We start from the raw sequence: 9,197 nt of genomic DNA on the forward strand, positions 1-9,197 counted from the left end.
CCTCCCAAAGTGCTGGGATTACAGGTGTAAGCTACCATGCCTGGCCAACCTAGATCTCTTTATCATCAGACATTGACAAATGAAATCATGTAGATCTTAAAAGATGTCTTTTTTTTTTTTTTTTTTTCGAGACAGGGTCTCAAGTCTGTCACCCAGGCTAGAGTGCAGTGGTGTGATCATGGCTCACTGCAGCCTCTGCCTCCCCAGGCTCAAGTGATCCTCCCACCTCAGCTTCCTGAGTAGCTGGGACTACAGGCGCAGGCCGCTATGCCTGGCTAATTTTTTTGTATTTTGTAGAGATGGGTTCTCACAGTTTTATTCAGGCTGGTCTTGAACTCCGGGGCTCAAGCCATTCCCCTACTTTGGCCTCCCAAAGTGCTGGGATTACAGGCATGAACCAGTGTGCCTGGCCTAAAAGATGTCCTTAAAAAATATCTTTTGGAGGCCAGGTGTGGGTGGCTCACGCCTGTTATCCCAGCACTTTGGGAGGCCAAGGCAGGCAGTTCATTTGAGGTCAGGAGTTTGAGACCAGCCTGGCCAACATGGTGAAACCCCGTCTCTACAAAAAACAAAAAAGTCAGTTGAGTGCAGTGGTGTACACCTGTAGTCCCAGCCTCCTGGGAGGCTGAGGTGGGAGGATGGCTTGAGCCTGGGAGGCAGAGGTTGCAATGAGCCAAGATCACACCACTGCACTCTAGCCTGGGTGACAGACTTGAGACCCTGTCTCGAAAAAAAAAAAAAAAAAAAGACATCTTTTAAGATCTACATGATTTCATTTGTCAATGTCTGATGATAAAGAGATCTAGGTTGGCCAGGCATGGTAGCTTACACCTGTAATCCCAGCACTTTGGGAGGCCGAGGCAGGCAGATCACCTGAGGTCAGGGGTTCAAGACCAGCCTGGCCAACATGGTGAAATCCTGTCTCTACTAAAAACACAAAAATTAGCCAGGCATGGTGGCACATGCCTGTAATCCCAGCTACTTTGGAGACCGAGGCAGGAGAATCGCTTGAACCCAGGAAGCAGAGGTTGCAGTGAGCCGAGATCACGCCACTGCCCTCCGGCCTGGGTGACAGTGAGATTCCATCTTAAAAAAAAGAAAGAAAAGAAAGAAAAGAAAGAAAGAAAGAAAGAAAAAGAAATTAGCCAAGCGCAGTGGCGTATGCCAGTAGCTCCAGCTACTCAAGAGGCTGAGGTGGGAGGATCGCTCAAGTCTGGGAGGTGGAGGTTGCAGTGAGGTTAGATCACAGCACTGCACTCCAGCCTGGGCAACAGAGTGAGACCCTGTCTCAAAAAAAAAAAGAAAAGTGGTCTAGGTGAAGCAAGTAAATAAGGTTAAAAAAACTAATGGACAGGAGAGAATTTTGGGGGTGATGGAAATGTTCTAAAACTGGACTGTAATGATAGCTACGCCAACTCCATAAATTCACTTAAAAATAATGGAATCATACACTAAAAAGGTGAGTTTTATGGTATGTAAAGTACACCTCCATTACGTTATAAAGAAATCAACAAAATTTTGTAATCCCAGCACTTTAGGAGGCCAAGGCAGGCAGATCACAAGGTCAGGAGATCAAGACCATCCTGGCTAACACGGTGAAACCCTGTCCCTACTAAAAATACAAAAAAAAATTAGCCGGGCGTGGTGGCGGGCACCTGTAGTCCCAGCTACTCGGGAGGCTGAGGCAGGAGAATAGCGTGAACCTGGGAGGCAGAGCTTGCAGTGAGCCGAGACCGCACCACTGCACTCCACCCTGAGCGACAGAGCGAGACTCCATCTCAAAAAAAAAAAAAAAGAAATCAACAAATTAACGCACAGGTCCCATCTGTGTAGAAATATGGTCCTGCTTTGGCCAAGATTATTTCTGGCCCTGAGGCTCTACAGTATTCATCAGCACTTTCTAACTTTAATAAGTAACAAAAGTGATTTTAATCGATTACAGAAAAAGATGCTAAGTCCTCTTTTTTCCTAACATGGACTTTTAAGTGTTCTTTTAGGGTACATAACTGTTTAGTTCTCTTAATGATAGGTCTTATTTAAAAAAAAAAAATCACAGCCAGGTGTGGTGGCTCACGCCTGTAGTCCCAACACTTTGGGAGGCCGAGGCAGGAGGATCACCTGAGGTCAGGAGTTCGAGACCACTTGGCCAATATGGTGAAACCCCATCTCTATTAAAAATGCAAAAAAAATTGCCGGGCATGGTGGCAGGCGCCTGTAATTCCAGCTACTCAGGAGGCTAAGGCAAGAGAATCACTTGAACCCAGGAGGCGGAGGTTGCCGTGAGCCGAGATCCCACCACTGCACTCCAGCCTGGGTGACAGAGCAGGACTCTGTCTCATTAAAAAAAAAAAAAAAATTTAAAAATTAAAAAAAAATTTTAATCACAAGAAGCTTTAAACAGCAGAAACTTCTACTTTCACATAGAAAAATTTTCAGAGTCCAGCCTCTGTATTAGCACACAACAACGGGTGGGTGCGGTGGCTCATGTCTGTAATCCTAGCACTTTGGGAGGCTGAAGCGGGCGGGCTGCCTGAGCTCAGGAGTTCGAGATCAGCCTGAGCAACACGGTGAAACCCGTCTCTACTAAAATACAAAAAAAATTAGCTAGGCGTGGCAGCATGCACCTGTAATCCCAGTTACTTGGGAGGCTGAGGCAGGAGAATCGCTTGAACCCAGGAGGTGGAGGTTGCAGTGAGCAGAGATCACGCCATTGCACTCCAGTCTGGGCAACAGAGTGAGACTCCGTCTCAAAACACACACACACACACAATAATAGTATATTTCTATAGACTTTACCTCCAGATTTTATTTCACTGGTCATAATTACACAAGAGGTGCCCATCTGCAAATTATAATGGCTGCCATTTTATTTCAAGGGTATATCTAAGCCACAAAATTGAATTCAAGGAGTATCTTCGTAGCCTTTATTAGTGTAGCAAATTTAATCAAAGTCCATCAAAGGTTATAATGCAATATCCAGAAACATGAAATACCAAGTAGCTAATTAGAAACAACTACCTCATTTTTGGCATGATTATGTACAGCCTTCATTTACGAAGAAACATAACCTCTGTTAGAAAAGTCTGACCCTCTGGTTAGAAAAGTCTGCCCTTCCAACTGTCTTATCCAGCAGTCCTGATGGATCTGAGTTCAGTCCCCCATGTGACTAAAGGTCCAGCAGCCTTGCCAATGTAGCCTGTGAACTCCAAGAAGCATATGTATACCTTCAGTACCACCCCAGGCAAGATATACAGTAGGAACTCAAAATACCCTTGGGGTGGACCTGGCGGTAGCTCATGCCTGTAGTCCAAGCACTTTGGGAGGCCAAAGCGGGAGAGTCACTTGATGCCAGGAGTTCAAGACCAGCCTGAGCAACATCATAAGACCTTGCCTCTATTAAAAATAAAGAAAAACTGGCCTGGTATGGGAGCACGTGCCTGTAGTCGCCAGCTACTAGGGAGGCTGAGGTGGGAGGATCGATTGAGTCTGCCAGGTTAAGGGTGCAGCAAGCTGTGATAACACCACTGCACTCCAGCCTGGGCAACAGAGTGAGACCCCGTGTCAAAAATAAATATGCTTGGGAAATCAGTTTCCTAAAGAGAAGCAGAAAGCATGGTTTTGAAGAGCACAGCTTCAAGTCAGACCAGTTCGGATGGCAATTTTGCTGCTTCTGATGACTAGCTGGGTAATCTCAGCAAAGTACTTTATTTCTCTGAGCCCATTTGACATGTATACAGGAGGTAAGAAGACCTACTTCATAGAGCTGTTGTGAGAACACACATGTATTCATGCAAATAAATTACTTGTCACAGTGTCTGGCATTCAGTGCGGCTCAATAGATGGAGTATTATAATTATTACAGAGAAGACTGCCCAAAAGAGAGACCACACCCAAAACTTGACCCTGATTAGGATTATCTCAAACACAAATGTTTCTAAGAGCTTAATTCAAAGTATTGACAATCAGTTTCAAATACCTGAATGGGCTAGTTCCTTTTAACCTAATAAATAACTTTCTATTAATTCCCAAATCTGAAATGTTTAAATGTTATCAGTCTCTAGGTAGAGGGTCCTTACCCTCAGCTTTCACATCCACCGACAGAATTGCACCCAAGCTCGTATCTCAGTGTGAAGAAATGTACAAACTTGAATGAGAAATGAGGCCAGATCTTTGATTAATTCAGTAATCCATGCACTGCTCTACACACACAAAAAAAAATTCTAAAAACGATCAAAACCTAAAATCTGAACACTAAAATTGCGCGTCACCAACAAAAGATTTCTAACGTCAAGCTTGAGATTGAAAGCAAATTAGAAAAACCTCCAAATAGAAAGTTCAAATGTAGTCTTTTAATTGCATCATTGTCCTAAGTTGAAATGTAGTCCAACTGATGCCATGATCAGATAGATGATAAAGAATCTGTGAGATTCTATCTCCTCCTTTATCAAGAAATTTGATGTTGCCAAATTATTTGATGTTGGAAAAAAAAAAACTTTAAAATCTAAAATTACCCAATTCTGAGCAAATAGCTTTTTCTACTTAGAAAGCAACTTAATACTTCAAATTGTGCTGTTCTTGTACCAAAGTTAAGGGTTATCTACAAGATTTCCCTCACGTTTTAGATCTATGCATGTGAATTAATGTATTCCTAAATGCCTCATATTATTATTTGACATCAACTTATTACATGAAAAAGTCATATCCCCTCAGTAACTGCCAAAAATCAGGCACTGTGTTAGAATACCTTCTAATATCTAGAGGAAATAAAGATCACCAGTTATCAAAACGGCAGGGGACAGAATGTGAAATTTTAACAGACATGTTGAAGAAAACCTATTTTCCTTGCTCTCTTTACAAATTTCTCACAGCCAATTTCTCAGATAAAGCTAAATTTTCTTTTACAAAGTAAATTGAAATGAAAATCATAATGAAAGGTTAACTTTCTGCAAGAGAAGCCACTGTCATTTCCAACAATGCAGCTATTGTTAAGAGTCTCTCATAGATTCCTGGACACCGTGGTGAAACAAGGCTAGGGGTGATACTTAAAGGAATTTCTCCACCTCTGTCTTTCAATTTGTAATGTAACAATACTGTACCTTCAAAGTAGAAACACCATGTAAAATCTGGTTCCCGTTAACTGAAACTGCCTTAACCCCAAGCAGCGTATTTGCAACCAAATACATCTGATTCGCAGTCAACCTTCTATTACCCATCTATGCGAGATGGCCCTGCGATTTCTTTCAATGGGAGCCTTTCCTTTTAAAACCCCAGGGGACACAATAGATGCCACACTCTGATTTAAATAATTCCAAGAAAATTACAATATAAACAAAAGCAGACTTAGGGAACTTGCATAAGTAAAAATCAAAAACCTAAGAAAACGGGGTAAAAAAATACCAACCACAAACCCCTAAATCATGAATAAATTTTAAGACTGAGCCAGGAATAAAGGAATACTCTCTGGACAAAGAATTCTATTTCAAATTTTTTTTTTAAATATCAGATTTTGCTTTTAAAAAATTTAGGCTTAGGAAATATGCTAAACAACAAAACTGGAATACTCAACTGTTTGATATATATACATATAGCAAATTAATCGCTGCATTGACTGTATTAAAAAGGCAAGACAATTCAAAGAGATTTGATACCCTCTCCAATTGAGGAACCCCCAACTACTCTGAAATGGCAGATTATTTAACACTCTTGGAATGGTTAACTTTATTTAGAATGCCTCTTTTGGAGTTCTATTATTTAATACAGCCAAACGGAATTTTTCCCTAATTAGGTTTCCTTGTACTTGTGAAATGCTCACCATACAGTGCTGGCAGCATTAGCTCTACAGCTTCTCTCTTCTGGCTCCTTCCCCCCTCCCCCCCCCTCACCTCCCCCCCACACACACCCCACCCCCCACCCCCGCCCCGAAAAAATGATTTCCTTCCCAAATGTTCTCTTCTCTGCATTTGTCAACAGAAACACCTACTAGTGGTGTCAAACTGCTAAGACTGCTGCAGGCTTCCTTATTCCTGGTTTCAGTGTCAACGCCAAAAATTCTCAATCCTAAAATAGTACTTTTAATAAAAAGAAATTAAAAGTCTTGCTAGGTACTCAACCTATCATATTCTCGAAAAGCAGCACGCCTTTTTAAAAAATCTATTATTAATGGACCCTAATTGGATTGTTAATCATAAGATCATACTATCCCCTTCAACACTTAAGATACAGGAACAAGTAAATATAGCCTCTTCACATTTTGTGAATAACACATTTTAAAACACTTAAAGGGAATAAAAACAAATTTACATTTAAGTGTCACTCACATGTAATTCCGAATAGCCTCGGTGAAGATGTCTTTTTCGTAACCCTACAGCAAGAAAGAAACAAGCTGGAAATGTTCCAGCAGATGTTACCTAAAATGATAATCCTGTTCTATACACATCTCTGTCTCCTGTTTCAGACAAACGCTCTCAGACAAATTAATTTGTCTAATCTTTTACATTTAACTATATAACCATTACGTTCAAACAAACCTAATTCAGATGCACAGAAATAAATCATTCGGTGTCAACAATACTTTCTAAAATCAGCTTAAATTCCAGCCAATTAAAATAGATTGTGCTAACAGAATACTGATCTGTAACTACTTAAATATCACAGCACCCGTCTAATCTCACTGTAGAGATACTAAGGTCAGGCTTTCCTTATTCAGGCATCTGTGCTTTAACACTCAAGTGAAGCGAAAAACAAAACCCTCAAGGAAGATCTGCCTTTACACTGAAATATGTTCAGGTTATTTTTTCCCCCAACGTGGGCACAAAACGTGTCAATGCAAGGAGGACCTGTTCGTTCCGGGAGACGGTTCCAAACCCCAGAATCCGATTTCTATGAGGGTCCAAAGGGTAACAAGGTCTGAGAAGGGGCCATTCTTCTTCCCCGCACTATGCCAGTCGTGAACTTCACAGCATCGCCTGAAACTTGTTCGGGGGAGGTTGCGGAGCCGTGGGGCCAGCGGCGGGTCGCTCGCCCACCCTCCCGGGCAGCCAAGGTCAGAAGGGCCAGGGCCGCGACTGGAGTCTCGGGCTCCCTCCGAACTCGGGCAGGGGGCTCGGGCGCGCAGGCCCCTCTTCGGCGCCGGCGGGAAGGGGCTTCCCTCGCCGCAAGCCCCGGGGAGCCCTTGCCGCGGGAGCGGCGGGGCGGGGACGCCGCAGACCCGCCGCTGAGGGGAGCCCCGCGGGGCAGGCTCGACCCGTCGCCCCTCTTTCACACCCTTTCGCCTCCCCACACCCCAAAAGGCAGCCCCAGCCCCTGGGAGGAAGCCCTTCCAGAGGCGCAGGAGAGCGCTGAGGAGTGGCTACTCCGGGCTGGGACGCCCTCACCGCGTCGCCCCGTTCCGGGGGGACCGGCGCCGCCGCCCCTTCTCTCGTCCGCCCGGGGGGACCGGGTGGGTCCCCACTCTCAGGAGAAGCTGGGTGAACGCGGGGCCGATGTAAGGGCAAGAAAGCTTGGCGGGCGGGTGGCGGCGCGACTACTCACCCCGCCGAGTCCCCCACTTCTAGCAGGGGACCCCACAGCTCCTGAGGACGCCGTCGCCGCTTTACCTTCCCCAGCGGCAGAGACAACTAATCGAAACCTCCGGCCCCGCCCTCTAGCAGAAGCGAACGCGCAGCCTAATTTGCTAACTGCCCCGCCCCAGCCGGCCCGTTCTGACCAATGGAAAAGCGCCTCAGGTTCTGCCCGATCCCGCCTTTACCCCGCCCCCTTCTGGTAGGAGCCAATGAGAAGGAAGCGCTTGTCTTGGGGTTCGGGCTCGCGCCGCTCGTGCTCGAGTCTCCGAAGCCGAAGAACGCTGGTTCCTTATACAAGCTCGCCTGCGCGCTCACGCGCGCGCCGCGCCTCCTGGCACGCCAGGTTTGGTTGCCCCGCCAAGCCCTAGCAACCTGGGCTGGAGAGGCTGAGAGGGGCGGGGCCCGAGCCTGGAGCTGACGCCGGGGGAAGCGCGGGGAAGGAGGGAGAGGGTCGACGGTGGTTGGGTGGGGAGATCGTGACTGAGAAAGGGGTGGCTGCGGGGGTAGGGGGTGGCGAGGAGGCCCCGGAATCCGCCTGTTACTGCGGAAAAAAGGGGGAATCCTGCCTGCAGCGCAGCTATCCTGCCCTCCCTCCGGAGGGACCCGTACCGGGGGCTTTGGTGGGGGAAGTCGGGGAAGAGGGGGAGAGCACACTCGGGGCGGGAGCTGAGAAATACAGGATGGAGGATGGTTTATCTCTGTTGTTGGTAAAAATGACATCGAAGTCCATTGCTGCTGCTGCCCAACTGTTGCCACTGCGTGTGCACACACACACGCCCGTATGCACACACATAACACACACTCACACGTACACTCATCCAGCAGCTTGCTGTCCCTTGGGTGAGTTAGGCGCAAAGACCTAGCAGCCTGAGGATTCCTTACACAGCAGCCGGGCGCGTGCAAAGAGCTGTCGCAGCAGTAGCAGCAGCAGCAGCAGCAACGACCCACACCTCCGCTTCGGTCCGATGCTCTGCCACACAAGATCCCCCAGCTGGCTTGAAAGCAATGAAGTCATCGCCCAACCAGTAGAAATGTAAAGATCTTAATACCCACCATGGATCGGGTTTCCAAGGAGGATGAAGAGGTGATGAAATGGAAGGAGATAACATCTCCAATGCTACTTTTAGAAAATAAAGAAAAATAATTTTTAAAAAGACATTGGGGACAAATCTATGGAAAGCTGCATAATAATTTTCACTTTAACAAGCAAAGGAGAAAAATAGGGTCTCTTCTAGTTAGGAAAAGCATGGAAAATAGGCAGTGTATGAGGTCATAGCAGTCACCAAATTAGAAAGATGCAGTACTGTAATAGGAAATAGATATTTTGGATAAAATCCACTTAATCTATTCCTGTAGTGAATCTGGTAACAATATGTAGCAGCATGCTCAGTTTGGCCACTTGATACCAAGCCAATAGGATTTTCTTTTTCATAACGGTGAATATTTGATGAGGAAATGAAAATGGAAGCATATTAGAAAATTTTACAGGTAGGAGCAATGAATTAGCAGTGAGGGAAAATGGAGTCAGAGGCAACAACAGAGGGCTTCACAGAGTCTCCTTCCTCTTCCAGATGCAAAGCAACAGTGCTGTGACCTCCAGCTTCACCCACGTGGATCCAGAACTCCTGGGGCAAT

The 9,197-nt window shown here is 45.8% G+C and overlaps 1 protein-coding gene across 1 annotated transcript in view; it reads right to left on the minus strand.

The window, feature by feature from the left end:
• Positions 1–7,643, minus strand: part of CDKL5 (cyclin dependent kinase like 5) — a 228,186-nt gene extending 220,543 nt beyond the window's left edge. The window contains exon 1 of the mRNA XM_023199004.1: positions 7,531–7,643. The gene's annotated coding sequence lies outside the window, so the exon portion shown is untranslated. The remainder of the gene's footprint in view (positions 1–7,530) is intronic.
• Positions 7,644–9,197: the final 1,554 nt, after the last annotated feature.

The sequence above is a fragment of the Piliocolobus tephrosceles genome, chromosome Y, assembly GCF_002776525.5.
Source record: "Piliocolobus tephrosceles isolate RC106 chromosome Y, ASM277652v3, whole genome shotgun sequence".
Classification (NCBI taxonomy): Eukaryota; Metazoa; Chordata; class Mammalia; order Primates; family Cercopithecidae; genus Piliocolobus; species Piliocolobus tephrosceles.